A 15,599-nucleotide genomic window follows, 5' to 3' on the forward strand; every position below is an offset into this window, starting at 1 on the left:
CCTGGGCTTCCCTTCAAGAACCTAATGCATCATGGGAGTTGTAGTCATTTTTTTCTTCTTCAAAACCAATTGGACTTACACACTGAAACAATGATTTGTAAAAGCAAAAACCAGGACTGGGATTTGATGCCTGGTAACTTTCCTGTTGCCCTGCATTCCTCTCCGGCATGGCATCAAACTGTGGAAAGTGTTGCTTTCTCAGTACAGTTCATACGTCCTTGTGACTCGAGTGCCTGTCTAGGCACTGCTTTCCTCAAGCCCTAGATTTGTAAAATAGCTGGTACCTGTTTCAGGCAAACCTAACTTCTGAATAATCCATCCTTTACATTGCAGTGACTCCCACTCCTGCAGTCCCGGCCTTCGTGCAGTCCCACCTAGACTACATCCGCGCTGGCTCCGTGCGCGACTCCCTGAGGAGGCTTCAGCTGTGCAGGACGCAGAAGCGCTGCTGGACTCTGGCACCACCTCATGACGACTAGGGGTGGGTGCTAAACTCCACGGCGCCGGCAGATTTCACCGAGTTTTGCCCACTCCGCACTCTGCTTGGAACGCAAATTTGGCAACAAGTCAACCAACTACCACGTGGTGGAGTTTTTCTCTTGCCCGGGTCACAAATGTCGCATGCGAGAAAAAAGAGCGCTAGACCGCCTCCTGGCGAGATTTCTCAACGGCGGCGATCGCGGCTGGTCTCTATCGCTCGCTCTGAGGAAGTTGTTTCTCTCGTTGTGGAAGCTGCTGCTCGAGTAGAAAATGTACTCGATCAGCAGAAGGAAGCAGCGTCCCAAGGCGCACTGCGTGGTGCTGTTCGGCTGATTTTACAGCATCGGGCAAAGCTCCAGACACTAAAAATCAGCCCGAGCAGTGCAACAGACCAGAGTTCCCCTACTCGCGGAACTCCACAGATTCTTGCAAAGTTTTTTGGTGACTCCGCTGAGTTCCGCGGAATGAAACTCAATGAGATCCGCCCACCCCTATGACATTTCTCCTGGACTATTGGCTCATCAGGCAGCGCTATCTTGAAGGCATTGGCTAGTGGTCCCTCCTTCATGGCTTCCACATTTCAGGTTCCTCAAGGCACTTTGCCCTCTAGGCGCTAGTTTACGTAAGACATTCCCAGAGTAACAACTGTCACCTTTGTTCTCAGGTCCTTCTTGAGGCTGCTGCAAGAGAGAATAATGAACTGCAAGTGGATGTTTTAGTCAAGCTTACTTAAAAAATGTATTTAAGGTTTACTTGAAAATGTAATGTTGGGTAACCGTTCTAGGACACTTTGAGCTACATGCACTTTATGGGCAATAACATAACACAATGCAGTTTTCTAGTTAACATAAGAAGCCCCTCCCTCACTTGCCTTCTTAGCCACAAGGCAAGTTACTGGCTGTACAACGGTACAACGCAGGAGATTACCTCACATGCCTTTACCGGGCATTTTTATCCACGCATGTTTTTACCACGCATGTGGTTTTACAACGCATGCCATTACCACACATTCTTTTTATATATAAAAACAATGTCTTTATTGGTGGAATCCCCATACCTCCCAAATTACCTTAAATGCGGGGTAAAGGCATGCGTTTGCAATGGCATGCACATGGTAAAAATAGGCGTGCTAAAAAATTCATGGTCAAGGCACAACGAGGTAAAAACCTCGTTGTAAAGGCTGCTTCCTCAAGTTACTCTGCACAGTGTCCAGGCAGCTTTACTTCCCCTGTATAAGGAACATCACTGATTTGTTCCCGCTTAGAAGCCACTGGTAAATTTCTTGCCAGAAGTGGTGCTTTTGTCAGAGATGGAAATTGCACTGGCCCAGCTTCAAGTGGTATACATAATACCATACGAATTATGTTTAGTCCTGTAAGAAGAGAGGGCCTGTACCTTAAATGATTCCATATGAGCCCCGCTTTTAGGTTAATTAACATCAAATCGAGATCAAATAATAAACATGAGGTTTGGATTATCTATAAAGCTTGCCTGGGTGGCCTGTGGGCATTGACTCGAGCCTTTTGTGTAAATGTGGTGGATTGTGGGAAAAGGCTTTTCTGGGCGGCGCTCAGACAGGCATGTTGAATTTATGTGACGTGCTGAAGAAATCTTGAGGCCAGGAGCGAATGTTGCACATGGTTGAATGAAAGATGGATTCTGCTACTTAATGTTCACTTTGGATTGCTACCGCCTACTGGCCGCGTCCAGTGTCCCAGAGACTCTACGATCTTGACCGCAGCGAGTCACAGGTAAAGTTCAGCAAGACAGGGCTACAGGTGATGTCTAAAGAGCCAGATTAAGCGAGGACTACAGGTCAAGTGTAACATGTTAAGTCAAAGCAAGAGTACAGATAAAGGTTTAAGATCTAGGCCAAGAGGATGCTACAGATTGTCTAATGAGCTAGTCTAGAAGGATTCAGGTGAAGAGTATACTGTTAGGCCTGTAAAATAATTCCTGTGAAAGTCCAATGAGTTAGAGATTGGAAAGGCTACAGGTGACGTTTAAAAAGCTGGGCTATAGGAATGCTACAGGTACAATTTAAAAATCTAGCCAAGAGAAGGCTACTGCTACGGTTTAATGAGTTAGGGAAGACTACAGGTGAACTTTAAAGGCGGAGAAGAATTGAAAGCTACCAGCAAAATTAAAAGACCTGGGACAAGAGAAGGCTAGAGCTAAGGTCTAACACGCAAGGCCAAGCGAAAGGGTAGTCTAATGAGATTGCCATGAGAAGGCGACATGAAATGACCGCAGGAGAAGCCCAAACGACTGCCTTAGGGAAATATTAACATCTGTTCACCTTAAAATAGATATGTGCCCACATTTTCTCCTTCTGCCTTTGACTTTAAGTAGACCGACGTGGACAGGCCTTCTACCGAGAGTTGGGAGACTATGAAGATACGGATTGGAGGAATGGTGGTGACTGGGCATCACTCGTGCAGGGTATGGCTTTGATGATCCAATTAGATCACTTCTTTACAGGTAGTTAATGCCTGTGTGTCTTTCTGCCCATTACACTCTACCATCTGTAATGTGCTTATTCACCGGCCTTCCTCGTCTTCATTCAAATGAAATCAAAGTTTTATCCAAGCAGCCCACTATTGCTCTCGTCAGAATTATGTTAAACAAATCTCTCTCTTTGGGAAACCGTTAGATAATTTCATCTTTTAATGAAGGCATGCATACATGAGCTATAATTAGACCTCTCAGCACTGACTGAATTACCCTTTAACTCCTCTCACTTCTGATTAAATTATACAACAGCTGGTGTTTAAACCATGTACCATGCCTTTGCTGCAGTCATAGCCTTATAATTAACGCGGAGACTTCTTTGTAACATGACATATCATCTTCATAGCTATTGCCAAGTGCTCCCAGAAGTTGCTCCGCTAAACGGAGAATATAAATAACCCCTTCCAAGATGTCTTCCCATGCAGGCATTCACAGCTGTAGTCTTCTTTCTATGTTTATGATGGTCCATGTTGAGGAGCTGTGATATGGCGCCAAGAGAAGGGTCATACACGTGCTGTGTGTGTGGTGGTCGAGTGGCTCATGTTTTGCATTGCTCCTTCACCTTTTGTGCAGGTCAGTTGTCATGATGGAACTTGGGACATGATACGTCACGGGCACCACTACACGGACCATGAACTGTTACTGGCTCAAAGGCATGAGAAAGTTACAACATATTTAGATTATCCAAAAAAATCATAGCCCTGAGCTTGCCTCACCAACATGTATGAACTGGAAGTAGAAACTTTGATCAGGGTTGCCAGATTTCCAGAGCCGGACATTCCTAGAGCACCACCTGTCCAACAAACAACTGGTACCATGGAGGAGATATTGAAATTAGGAACAATGAGAAGGTCTTTAATGCACAGCTTGGGGTGCATAGACACACATTATCCATGGGCGGTGGAACATGCTGGACGCACTTTTATAGCCCAGGTAGACACGTGTGAATGGTTTTGACCCTGCCCTGCTCCCATCGAAGAGTCCTTAGAACAAGTGATCCATTGCCTCTTCTCCTGAGACCACAGTCCTTCCCTACTTATCAGGAATTAGATATTTCTGAAGACCCATATAATTGATGGCCTGACAAATAAAGTGCATTAATTATTTCCTTTTTTTGGCTAAAATAATTTAATGAAATAGTTCTAACCTCTGGATGAAGGAGCATGCTTGAGTCGTTGATGAGTTGAGGGCAAGTTCTCTCCGTTTTGGTCACAATAACCATGAGGGTCTGAGTCAAAAAAGCTCTTTAAAAGCCAAGAATATTAGATTGGTCGTGGCTTCTTTCTAGTGGGATGGGCATTGATGAAAACTGCAAGGGTGATATGTGGAGGCTCCCAGAACCTGTCTCTTTAGACAGGAAATTACTACATCTGTGTCCTTCTGCTAAAAGATTCAGACCTGGCGAGTGAAGGGGAGGATACATTTGACTGTCTCTCCAGACCATTATCATATTCAATAAAGTAAAATATATATAAAGGAGTAGCAGTCGCCACTGTGAAGGTATAGTCAGGCCAGAGTTTCTATGGGAAGAACATTTATTGTTAATAACTTTGGTACCATTTGACAAATCTTCATGAAATTTACTAAAAAAAAGGCTCAACCAGTCCACCATAGTTCCTTCTGGAACGGTTTCCGTGATCCATAAAGTGAGGCCAGTAGAATGATAGGATTCACAAAAAAACGATTTCCCATGTTGTTTTCAATAGAAAAGTTTTAAGTTTGCTGCAGAAAACAACAATTACCAAATTTGGCATAAAGCTAGAATTGTACTCAAAGTGTGGTTTCCAATATTTAGTTTAAATCTGTTCAGCCAGTTTCAAAATGTTTATGATTATTAAAAAGGTCCTCGGGTTGGTCATAAAGGGGTTCAAAATGTAGGTATACCTAAATGATTGGTCATGTGGGAGTCTGGTGGTACTGTAATTAAAAAGTTTTGGTACCACAGGATGGGCATTAATAATCTAGGAAATGTGTTCAGGGGATTAGAGGGAAGAGTGTAATAAATACAAATCCATGCAGGAAAGTAGAGATTGTCACTGAAATCACTGCCATAAAGAGGTGGGCAAATTACCGCTAACACAGGAAAACAGAATGCTAACATGAAATTTGAGAAGAAAATTTCAATTTCATGTTTCAGATGTGGAATTTTTTCTTGTGTGGGAAACTTCAAAGAGAGCCCAGATTGCCCCCAATTCAAGCGAAAGGAAAATTTTTTGGAAGGTATGTAACACTAGTGTGAGTTACAAACGTAATTTCATCACAGACAATGGAGAAGAGGTGGATGGGTTTAATCCCTATAGAGTACCGTGTCTGAAAGATAATCAAAGGGATTTCGCCGGTGTGTTGTGGTTTGTGGACGGCAATGCTGTGGAAGTGATGGTTAATTTGTGTGTCTGGTATAGCTTAACACCTCAAAATCGAAAAAAGCTTGGGGAGAAAAAGCTTTGTCTCCTCCTCATGTTCCTCCTGGAGGATATACAGGTCATACAATAGATTATCCAGCAGAGTACCTGACGAAAAAAATTATATAGCTGAAAATTTTAATGGTATTTTCGGACAGGCCCATCAGTAGATATTAAATATCTATTTATATCCGAATGCAGGATCACCAGTTTATTCATGTAAGATGTAAATGAACTAACAGTTAATATATTCTCTTTTTTTTCAATATATCTTTATTGGCATTTTGGTATACTGACATTTACATGAGTAAGAGAGCACATGGGACTTCAACAGACCATTTCCCAGCCACACGTGGACATTTGTACAAAACATGTCCATCTTTTAAAAATAGATTTCCAAAAGTGTTTAATGGAAAATTGGGGTAATTTGAGGGCTTGAATACATCATTATAAAGAAGACCAGTGCTACTCCAATTCGTCACAGAGTTTGTAATGTTATCTTACATTAAAGGGGAACATTTTAAACTATTGTTAAAGATTTAGGTTTTTAGCAGATCATTAAACCATCTTGTTCCCTGTGGGTATTTCCAGTTGTACTGTTAGAAGAAAGTTTGGAAACATTGAAACTTTCTGTAGCTTTGAGAAGATTGAATGGAGAAATTTGGGTCAACAGACTTTCTTTTTCCTAATCTTTGTGAGTTAGTGTGCTGTGGAACTGCTATTTTTTCCTCTCTAGATTTACCAAGTGCCTACTTTCAGGCAGAATTACAGGTGGATCCGGAGTGCTTGACAGGTATTGTTTCGCCTGAAGAGATGTTTCAATTCCATAGAATGCCGTTCAGATTAACAGCGGCCCCATCAGTCTTTCATCTGATGAAAGAGAAATTAGATGGGATAAATGTTGCTGTGGTTTCCACGACGACATTCTAGTGCCAAGTATAAGTATAGTGAGAATATGAACAATGTTCTGTGTCGTTTGGAGAAGAAAGGTTTGACAGTTAAGGAGTCCTAAGGCAAATTTAAATGTGATAAGGCAGGGATATCAAACTACCAATTATCATATAAAACGCAAACAAAACCCCTTTCAAGTGATTATTTAGGCACTAACTCTACAAACTAAGAAACTCTTTTTTTTTTATTTTTTATTTTTTATTTTTTAAAACCTTTATTTCAAAAGTGCACACAGCTATTCAGCCTAACATCCCGGAGGCAAGGCAGCATGGTGATCGGTGCATAATAGTGCGAAACATATACATCAGGAAGTATATAGGTTTGTTTTTAATATTTTATAACAATAAGAAGAAGAAGAAAGGAGACGCCAACTGGCGCCGGAAAATAGCAATGGGATAGAGAGTGCAGCAAGGAGTTGGTAGCCGGGAGGGGAGAGAGGACAACGGCTCAGTGGTACAGGATAGTGGAGGATAGTGGAAGGGGAGAGGAAAGTCAGGATCAAGCAGATGTCGTGCACAGTTGGTGTCATAGGTTACGGTGACAAGCGTTCGTCCAAACTAAGAAACTCTTATTATCTTTTCTGGTTCTAACCAAGTTTTATTCAAAATTAGTTGACAATTATGCCACAAAAGTTAAACCGTAGAGTCCTTTTTTGAAGTAAAATATACTGTTCTTCTGGGGTAAGGAGCAACAAGAGACATTTACAGAACTTAAACATGAGCTGGTTGGAGCTTTCTTTTTGAGATCATATGAAATCAGCAAAGAATGTGTGGTTGTTGTAGATGCAAGTGCTTGTGGTCTTGTCGCTGTGTTGTTACACCACCACTGATCAAAGTAACATAAGAGAGAAATTATTTGGTGATTGAGACGGTGTTATTGGCATGTGCATTGGCGGCTGATCATTTTAGGCAATCCTTGGACAGTAGCCGATTTGTTCTGAGAACGGATCACGAGCCATCTATTCATGTTCCCTTACCGGTAAGGAGAGAGCTTTGACACCAGTGTGGCTCGCCTGGCTGCCAAGCTGCGAACCTACTAGTTTAGAATACAGTATGTCCCTGGAACGGATAATGTGCATGCTGATTGCGTGTCATGTTTAGTCTTGGATACAGGTTTCATTCCCAGAAAAGAAGAGAAGTGAGAGGTGCCGTTCATGATTGAGGATGTCAATATTTGGAGTGTACGAGAGATCACTATAGTCGAGGAATTATGGGAAAGATTGATGAATGAGGACGTGAAGATGAAATGGGTGCTTCAGTATTTAGATAAGGATTGGCCATTGGAGAGGAAACTCAGCAATGTCTTTGGCTCTTTCTTTAAAGTGAAGGCAGAATTAATGGTCGTAAAAGGTATTCTGATGAGTGGAGAAAAGTGGTTTGCCCAGTAGGACCGATGAAAAGGATTTTCAAGACTGCAATGTCACCAATAAAAGGCTTGCCATAGAATTCTGTTGGTGGCCGGCAATAGAAAATTGTTGGATGCTTGGGTACGTGATTCTAGTGCATGTTCTAGTGACCGATCAACCAAGCCATGTATCACTGAGAGTTTACTCATAGTGTGAAACCAGACCATGTGTCGCTGAGAGTTTACTGATAGAATGTGAAACCAGACCTCGTAGAAAATTACGGAGTGACATTCTGGGTCCATTTGGAGTCCCCAAAGTGAGAAGCCTATGCTTTGGTTTTTGTTGAATATTTATCTAAAAGGGTAGAGTTTAGGATCACTGAGAAGTCTGCCACTGAAGCAGCAATAGTGTTCTTAGAGGATGTGTTTTTCAGGGAGGGGTTACCGGAAGATATTGTTTCAGATAGTGGGCCTCAATTTGTGAGTAAAGAGTTGAGTATTATCTTTTTTAATGTGGCATGAAGCACAAGAAGACAGGTAATTAAACACACAATCGAACGGGCAGGTGGAACGGTTCAATCAGTTGTAGAAGAATCCATACAGCTGGCAGTGAAAAGCAGATTGTCATGGAGGAAAGCGCGGCACGCTACATTGTTAACATAAAGAACTATGCCCAGTGTGGCAATGGAATGTTCACCATTCAGATTGTTTAGAGGTACACAACCAGGTTACAAACCTAATACTTGTTGGCTTAAAAATCGTATAAGTAAAGACGACAGGGTGGATTTCAGAAAGGTCAATACAAGTTTGGAAGGATAAAAAGGGGAAAAATGAAGGATCTGATTAATCCTACAAAAGGGAAACCTTCAATGTATTTCAAAGTAGGTGATTTGGTGTGGATCAAAAAGTCATGTGTTGTAGGAAAAGATTCACCCACAAGGTTTGATCCTGTTAAAGTTTTTGAGGTATTCATTAAGGGGGGGGGGTAGAGATATTGATTTGGGTGTTGGTTTGCAGGAAGATGGATGTAAAACGAGCGTGAAATGATATAGAGGGATGTGGCAGTGTGAAAGGCTGCGTGGATGAACAGGTGAATGCTGGGGTTGTGTTTAGACGCACCAACCTTTCCTATGGAAGGAAGGGATGTTGACGGTCATCCTGTGAGTCAAGAGTTTATCAATGAAGATGGATCCAAGGAGAGAAATGTTAAAAATAGGGGTTCAGAACATACAGGATTGTCCAGGTTGAGGCTCAGTAGTCAAGTGAAATGTACTCTTGATAAGAGTTAATTCGAATTTAAATAATTTGTAATCCGTTTGTGTGGTTATGTATTATAAGTTAGAGTTTCAATTCCAACTTGTATGCTTATATACCATGTTGATGTTTTCCTAAAAATTCAATTTTTTGTTTTCGTCGTTAAGGTGACATATGTGTTATATTCTGTGAACGAGTCATATGCTTGGGGAACTCAGAATGTTAAGTGCTTTCTGGAAAGGCCGATTAAGAGGATTATAATACATGGGTTTATATAATCCCTGTATGAATGCACGTCTCCAATTTCTTTATAATCATTGACTTGTGACACACTCAGTTGAAGATTATAAAGAAAAGACATCAGACCTCGACTATTATAAATTATTATAGTCGAGTTCTGATTCACAATGCCTGCTGCCAGCAGTCGAGGTGAGCTGCAACGAAACACAGAACACTTCTTTTCTTTCTTCTGCTCTATTTTAATAGCTTACAATGACAAGCAGGGAGGATGTTTATTTTTTGCACTCCTTAGATAGAGAAAAGCTAGAATCTTTCTGCATGTGTCTACACATTCAAATCTACCGCAGCTTTTTTGTTTTTAAACTGACCCCTCAATAACCATCAGTAACCCACGGGAGTCAGTCGTGGAATGACATGTCCGGGTTGATGGTGTGGTGGTGACGTGATGCGTCTGTGTGTGCATGGCTGAGTGGGCATCCTGTGGAATGCTGAGCGTGGATGCTGTGAGAATGTGATGACCCATGGAATGTTGTTGTCTGTGCGCCCAATGAAGCCTGGGAGTTCATTGCAGTGGGTTGGGGGGAGGCTACGAATGAAGTCCTAACATGACCTATCAGGGTGCGGCTGTAACTAAGGGCCTAACATGAAATAAAGAACTGACCTTCTACGTGAATGGCTCCAGACTCTTATGTGAAGACACTGCTCACCAACTACAATAGATTTCATCCCAGCCTTATCTGTAGGGCGGGCAGCAGTAATTCATCCTCTTTACCCTGCAAAAGAAACTTTGGCTTAAAGTTTTGTGGCAGTGTCCACCAGGGACCACTTCAAACCCCAGTGCTTATTTATTTTTTCTCCTACTTTTTTCCGACACTATTTCTCAATAGTTTGTTAACAATGGAGCTATGTGCTCTGGTGTGACACTGCATGCAACCGATTTTCTTTAAGCAATGATTGACATCAGGTCGCAGTTTAGTGTGAGCACAACTTGTGGTGCAACAATGAAAGAGTTAAGAGGCTGTTTTTAGGTCTTGCCCAAGACAGTGCGTGCTCTGTCTGTTGTGAGACGTGCTGTTAGCTCATAGTGGGCTTTGAGCCTGCCCATTGCTTACCAGAGGCTGGCTTCATTGTCACCCTCGTTTGCTTGCTTCTTATTTCTCAACTTCCATAGACTTTTCTTCCTTTTCTTGTGTTTGTTCCTCCCCTGGAGCATGGACGCACTACTTGTGTCCTTCCACTGATCATTCTTCAGGCACTACTTTTATCTTTATGTTTAAGCACTCTTCAAGAGTACTTATGTTTTATAACTGTTTTCTCATGTACTTCTCCCCTCTGCATTCCTCTTTCTCACCTTCCTCAGTTGCCATTCATGCTTCCTCCTCATCCACCCTCTCTTGTTATTCTTTCTTCCCTCCTAACCCCTTGTCTGTTTGATCCCCAAGAACTGTCTGCTGCTCACCATCCATTGTCTTTGCTTCCCCAGCCCTTTAGCTTACCCTCCGATATCTGTGTATTTACCAATCCCTGTCTTCTGTTTTCCGTGTGCTTCCTCATCCCCTCCCACCCACCCTCATTTGTCCATTTGCTGCTCCAGCCCTACCGGCCACCGTCCATTGTCGGCTTATTGCCCCAGCCTCTCCTGCTGCTTACTGTCCATTCCCCTTCCCTCCACTGTCCGCCTACTGTCCCATCCCCTGCCATCTATGGTCAGATTTATGTCCCATCCCCTGCCCCCCACTGTCAGGTAACTGTCCCATCCCCTGTCCCCATTGTCCGAGTTACTGTCCAATCCCCTGCCCTCCACTGTCCGCTTACTGTCCCATCCCCTGCCCTCCACTGTCCGCTTACTGTCCCATCACCTGCCCCCACTGCCCGCCTACTGTCCCATCCCCTGTCCCCATTGTCCGAGTTACTGTCCAATTCCCTGCCCTCCACTGTCCGCTTACTGTCCCATCACCTGCCCCCACTGTCAGCCTACTCTCCCATCCCCTGCCCTCCACTGTCCGGTTCCTCTCCCTTCCCAGACCCTCCACTGTCAGCTTACTGTCCCATCCCCTGCCATCCACGTCCGCTTACTGTCCCTTCCCCCTCCGTCCACTGTCAGCTTACTGTCCCTCCCCTCCACTGTCCGCTTACTGTCCAATCCCCTGTCCTCCACTGTCCGGTTACTCTCCCTTCCCCTGCCCTCCATGGTCAGCTTGCTTCCCAGACCCTTTGGCGCTTCTTTGTCTGCTTGCTGCCCCGAAACCATTGCACCCACCCTCCGTTGTCTTTGTGTTTGCCCATCCCACCCACCCTTCACTGTCCGTCTGCCTCCACATTGTCTCTTGCGTGTCCTCTCCCTCGCCTGTATGCTTCTCTCTCGCCCTCCCTGCCTCTGTGTTGCCTCGTAACCCTACCCACTCCCCCATATGTTTTTTAAAATAAAAAAATATGCATTCGCGCTGGCCATGTCAGAGTGCTTTTTTAGAAATGAGTATTATTTTTAGCTGTGCTGAAAATCATTGTCAAGGCCAATAGCTCTTGCTGGTTAAAACTGTTGGCTTTACCAGTGCTTGTCTTGTTTTAGCCCACCTCCCAGTGACATTACACTGGCCTTTCCTAATCCAGGTAGGGAAGCGCCTTCCAGCTGTGGAGAGCGGGTTTATAGTGTAGTTTGACAGTGCGGAGTGCTGTAAGTAGCGGCCGGGTGTTGAACCCTCGCCGTTGCTGTAGGCTCACCAGTGAATTCCTAGTGGTCAGCTGTTGCCAAGTGTTACGTAATATTAAAGAACATTTCAGAGCGAATCAACTCCAGACATTGTTTGTTCCATTTTCCCCAGTAATCTGCCTCCTTCTCTGCTTAGTGTATTGAGAGGGTGAAATTAGAGCTCGGGTACTTCCTGGTCTGGAAATGGCATTTAATTCACTGAATGAGAATAACAGGTAATGGTTACATTGTTACTGCATATGGTTTCTTTATCACCATCACACTGTTAATAAGTTTAACTTCTTTTACCCGAGGCCCTTTTATTAGTAGTGGAAGTAACTGGTGTAATTCCCTCTAGAGCAAGAACTGCAAACTACTCATAAAAGTACGTAATTACGGGCCAGATGTAGCAAGCGTTTTACCGCTCGCAAACGGGCCGATTCGCAAAATCGATCCATTTGCGAATGGGAAAAAGCCTTTTCGGATGTATCATCCCAAAAGGCATTTGCAAAATAGGTAATCGCAATTTTTAAGATTACCTATTTTGTGAATGCATTTAGGGAATCGCAATTTGGGATTCCTTAAAAGCATTGCAGGAAGCAAGAAAAATTTGCGACCTGGCTTTAAGGAATCACAAATTCCTTTAAAAATGCACTTTTTAGCATTTTTCTAAGTGGCATATGGCACACATACATGCCCTTAGGGCACACATGCATATTTCAGGGGTACAACAAGGTGTCCTATTGGCACTCTTGCACCCTTGAAATTGCATGCGCAATTTGCGAGTACCTATTTGCTACTCGCAAATTGCGAATGCAATCCTATGGGCCTCTAGGCCCATAGGAATGAATGGGAAGGTACTCCTTAATAGCGAATCACAAATTAAGGAATATGTAGGAATCTCAATTTTTTTGCAAATTCCACATACATTGCATTTTGCGATTCTTAAATAGCTAATCAGTAAAATTTGCCAGTGTTTAGCGCTACTTTCTTCGTTAAAGATGCTTCCTCTCATGCAAAAGGGGTCCAGGGATGATTTATGTGCTAAGGAAGTACACTCAATGCTACAGGACACGAATAGTAGTAGCCGCAGCCGTTCGCTCTCTCTAGGTTAATTGTTCGTTTGCTCCCCTTTGTAGGATTTTTGCCCAAATTACTCTTAATTACTCAAACTTGCATAATCCATGGAGGAGATTTGGGAGTAGTCAGGGATCGGAGGGGCAAAAGCTTTGCCTCCTCTGAGGCCAGGGGTCGCAAAGGAAGAGCCAGGAGTCGCAAGGAGCAAGCTAGAGGTCAGAGCTGTGACCCCTGACTGCCCTCAAATAACGTCCAGTGGTGTGATTACGTGATTTAATCTCACAAGATTAATGCATAATTACTTAAATTACTGCGGTGGAATTTAAATTTCTCCCAGGCCTAATTTTTTATAAATGTTTGTTAATGATTTTAAATAATAATGTTTTTTACCAATCACGTCATGTTTAATTGTACACAAACTGTAGCGATTGTTATAAATATGTGTGGTTGTATTTATTTTTTATCTATTGTCCTTGTACTTTTCCGAAACTAATGTTCTTCTTTTTTTTTTTTAGTTATGTATAGTGTTTTATCCGTTTTATTTATTATCTTTTCTCTCAATTTTCTTTTTCTTGTTATGGGGAGGTGTGTGGTTGGGGTGGGTCCACCCTTCCTTTTCTCTTTACACTTTAGGTGGCCCATTTCGGCTGTCTAATGATATGTTGGGATACGTGGCATTGGTGCTGCATAGTTTATAAGCCGCGCGCATTGATATTTTTTCAAGGTAGGCCACCGAAGAGGTAATACTGTGACCGTCGCCTCTTTGCTCTTCTGGTCAATTGAGTCGTCTCCTTATGCGGTGCATACTTGAGGCCTGCTTCTGGCTCCAGCTAGACTTGGCTCAGGGAGTAACTTTGGGGAATCACCAGTCCATGAGCCTACCGTGCCAGGCTTTGGGAGTAGCCATCCTCCTGGTGCAACCGTGCCCAGAGGCATGGCTTGTGCCAGAGAGGGCGCAATACATCTGTGTGGGGAGTATCCCTGAATCTCACTGGAGGGCGTTGGACCAAGCATGGCTATCACCTGTTGCTCCTTGTCCTAGCCCTGGGGCAGGTAGAAGCTTACTTGTCCATACCTGCATCTCTCATACCACCCCATTATTTAAATATATAGTGTATACCCAGTCTTTAGTGTTACGAGTCTGCTGTGGCTTGTTCAGGCTCAGTCTGGTGGCCCCTGATGCCGGGGTCCAGTTTTGTCTCTGGTGGCCCCACTGGCATACGTGCCTCCACCTCAGCTCTCTGGCTGCCGTGATTGACCCCAGGCTTGCCCTTCGGCTGTACAAATGTACTGCCCTAGTCACAGAAGAGCTGAGGGGGCCCCCTTCATTTACTGGATAGCGCCCCCCCACACCGCAGGGGCTGCGTGGGTGTGTCTTACGCCCCTGCCCTAGGGCTCCGGGCAGGTCCTGGGATAGAGGCCAAGCAAGAGGCTGTCGGAGGCAACCAAGCACCGTGGTCTAGCTCATGGCCGGGAAGCCTGGGGGAACCAATCCACGTCCCCCACATTAACTCCAAATTCTATATCTCGCCTTACCACTAATTGATTTACATTTTCTAACCGCTGTTCATTCATTCTAGCCCCTTTGGACGCGAGTAGACCATTTCTCCTACACTGTGGTCCACTGTATGTATTGTGGGCGGACTAGCGCTAGTAGAAATAATCTGGGGAGAGATGCTGCCCATCAGGTGTCCCTCCTATCAAGGTGCATCCCAGCACCATTTACAAGCTCTCACCCTAGCCTCTTTCAGAACTCCTTCAAATCCTTCACTGTAATATCTTTCCAATATTTAATTATGTCCTGACGGAGACCTAACCATTGTCACAGAGGTCGAAACGCTGTCACCAATATGACACATATTCCTGTCTCTGGCAGAAATTATTAACTTGGAGATGTGATTTTAATTTTTCTCCTCTTTATAAAAAGACAGGCTCAGTGTTCTTTTTTACAGACATTTTTTTAAGTTATCACTGAGGACACAGAACATGGTTCAAATGTCTTTTTTGATACATGTGTTACGCTTCTTATTGAATGGGTCTCTCTGTTAGCTTAGAGTGGTCATTGCATGCTTTGTGAGTGGGTGCTCCCTATCCAGGGCCAGGCATTCACGATCTCTGGGAGGACAGTGAGTGTGAGGGGGTATCTAAGAGGACCTCACCCCGGTGCAGAGGTGACAAGAGAGTTTTTTTATGTAGTGCTCACTGATAATCAGTGGAATGTTTTTTTTAGGTACTTGATGGACATTTAGTGTTGCATACAGAGGCCATTTATCTCTAAATAAAAAGCATTACAAAGAAAGAAAGATATAAGCCGCTTCTGGCCTTCTGGAGCTTGTGAGAGTTTGGATCCATTGCCAAGCCTTTGAAGAATGGCCACTGCGTCTTCAAAGTCCAAATCACTCTTCTAGAATGATCTCCAGTCTTTCCCCTCAGTGATCAGCCCACTCCCCTCTCCCACTTTATGTTTTTAGCATCAAATAACACATACTTTAAGAGATGTACCCAAGCACGTTGGCTCCCTTCAATCCCAAATATGGAGAAATATGAGCATTTGAAACCAATTCTGCTGTGCGAATACATCTCTCTCTTGCTGATGGGGCCTCTTTCCATCTTCAGAAGCTGGCTCTGCCATGTCCCTGTCCTTTTCTGAT

At 43.7% G+C, this 15,599-nt stretch overlaps 1 protein-coding gene across 1 annotated transcript in view; it reads left to right on the forward strand.

Moving 5' to 3' along the window:
* PRRT3 (proline rich transmembrane protein 3) overlaps window positions 1-15,599 on the forward strand; it is a 182,334-nt gene that overhangs the window by 110,502 nt on the left and 56,233 nt on the right. The window lies entirely within an intron of this gene.

Source organism: Lissotriton vulgaris, chromosome 9 (genome assembly GCF_964263255.1).
Source record: "Lissotriton vulgaris chromosome 9, aLisVul1.2, whole genome shotgun sequence".
In the NCBI taxonomy this organism is placed as follows: Eukaryota; Metazoa; Chordata; class Amphibia; order Caudata; family Salamandridae; genus Lissotriton; species Lissotriton vulgaris.